This window comes from Pteronotus mesoamericanus, unplaced genomic scaffold (genome assembly GCF_021234165.1).
Source record: "Pteronotus mesoamericanus isolate MK-2021 breed Mesoamerican mustached bat unplaced genomic scaffold, CSHL_Meso_final contig_50, whole genome shotgun sequence".
In the NCBI taxonomy this organism is placed as follows: Eukaryota; Metazoa; Chordata; class Mammalia; order Chiroptera; family Mormoopidae; genus Pteronotus; species Pteronotus mesoamericanus.
The window spans coordinates 5,045,077-5,047,621 of NW_026555186.1; positions in this window are offsets into that span (position 1 = coordinate 5,045,077).

Consider the following 2,545-nt stretch of genomic DNA (forward strand, 5'->3'; position numbering starts at 1 on the left):
ATACAAGTTGAAGGGGTCCAGAAAGCAAGTGTGTAAGGAGAGTTTTCAAAGAATGTTGCACCACAAAATGCAGATTTGTATAGTGTGAGCACATGCCAGTGACACAAAAGAAAGAAGAGCATCCATGAGGTAAACATGAACAGAGTGTTACTTCCTATACTTTCATTGTGCTTTTCCTCTGCCTGTTGCTCTGATGCGGCCAGTGGCGTGAGTGACCCTTTGCTCAGCGCACATTGTGTTTCAGGCTGGGGCCAGCCAGGCGCATTGCTGTCGTTATTTCATTGTCCTCACAGTGAGGTGCTAACAAACCTAGTTTTCAATGAGGATATTGAGATTCAGAAAGCAATTTAACTTGCTGTAGCAACTTTGCTGTTGAGTGAATCACTCCAAAATTCGGTGCCTAAAGCGACAATCATGTATTTAGGTCATAATTCTACAGGTTAGTTTGAGCTGTTTTCAGCTGGGCAGCCTCCCTGTACTCAACTCTTTACTTCAGCTGCGACCAGGTCAACTGTGTTGATTTTGCCTTGGCTTTCTCATATGTCTAGGGCCTCCGATGAGATGGCTGAGCTCTATTCATGTGGTCTCTCACCCTCTAGTTACTTAGCCTTGGCTGATTCGCAGGACATTTGGGAAGGCCTCAAGAAAGTTAGTGGGGACAGGCAAGGTCTCTCAAGGCTGAGGTTCAAAATTGGCATGTTGTTAATTCTGCGATATTCTATTGGCCAGAGCGAGACTGGTACCAGACCAGATCCAAGAGGTGGGGAAACAGACTCTATGTCTTGTTGGAAGTTGTCACCATCACTCAACAAGAGGGTGAATTGTGACCATCTTTTTTATCCTCACCTGAGGACATTTTTTTTTTCATTACTTTTAGAGAGAAAGGAAAGGAGAGAGAAATATCGACACATGAGAGGAGTATCAACCGGTTGCATTTGTTTTGTGTCCAGACAGGGATTAACGCCGGGACTGGGGATCAAACACATCTGGACTGGGGGTCAAATGTGCCTGCATCTGGACAGGGAATCAAATCGGCAACCTAGGTATGTGCCCTGGCTGGGAACTGAACCTGCAAGCTTTCGGTTATGAGAGATGCTCCAACCAACTGAGCCACACCAGTCAGGTGTGACCATTTTAAAAATTTTGAATTGTGACCATTTTAAAAATCTACCACACTTGCTGAAAAATCATAAAATTACAATGGGCAGAGAATTAAAATCCATACTCATCTCTGAAATCTTGCTCCTATCACAAAGCTATATTAAAATCTGAAGATTTTATTTTGCCCAAGTTTATCACTATCCCATCATCAGCTTCCTTAATTAGATATGCACTTTTAATGTAAAACAGACACATACACTCACCTTATTATTCCCTTTTCCAAGTATCTGCTCCTATTCTTCTCTTGCCTGAAATAACCTTTCTCCCTGTTCATATTCTCTTTATCCATGACAACCTGGTTTTAATTTCTTCACGAAGCTGCCTGTGACAGAGACTGCTAGGCATTCCAATCTCTGAGTATGGTGATTTGTTCATTCTCTGCTTATACCCCTTCATAATAGAATTCTCCTAAGTTTTCTTCACTCACAATGATTGCAAAGCTACATTATACATTTTCCAGCCTCCTTTGCAGCTTAGTCTGTGTGATAGTTTCAAACCTGGTTGCAACTTTATGATATCCTCCCATAAAAAGGTAAAGACTAAAGGCTGACATGAAATAAATCTCTCTAACCTGAAACTGCTATGCTAAAAAAGGCTATGTAAGAAGGCCACAAAGAGATAGGCAAGCCCCAAGTGCTCTATCCACTAACAATTGTATGTCTTCTCAGCCTCAATCATAAGGTAAGTGAGTCGGCAGATTATTCCAGCTGCTAGCATTAGGTCAGCGTTCCTGCAATGCACATTCCCCCATCTCAAGAACCATCAGTTTTACTCACTAAGACATTGGGTTCAGGCTTGAGACCCAGGATCTTGTCATCTAGAGGAAGTCTGTGTGTGAATGAGGCTCCTGGATTAACTTTCTTCTTGCTTGGAAGATGTGTGTATGAAAGAGATAAGTATTCCGTCCTCCACTTACACTAGTGGGACTGGCAGAAGAAAACTTGCTGTAGACACTTGAATTCAAAAACAGGGAAAAACAGGAGATATATAGTCACTCACTTGTGGCATTTATGGAAAACGAAGGAAGACTCAGGACACAGCCAAGAATCCTAGGAGTATGACTGCAGGTAGCAGAACTGAGTCCTAACCGTGGAACCGGCACTGTGTGCCCAGCTGGATTTCAGAAGTGCAAGATGGAAAAATAGAAATAAGTGGAGCCAGGGGACCAATTGGGGTGGCCTCAACATAGCCACAATTTTTTTTGACAATCTTCCCACGAAAAAGTGGTGTCTAATTCTCCTCTTCTTCTAACAAAAAGAATGTGACCAAAGGGATGCTGTGTGACTTCAAGAGTAAGTCATAAAATGCGACACTGCAGCTTTTGCTTGACTCTTGGGACACATGCCTCTGGAGCCCTGTAGTAGCCACTGGGCTGGAGAGCCCA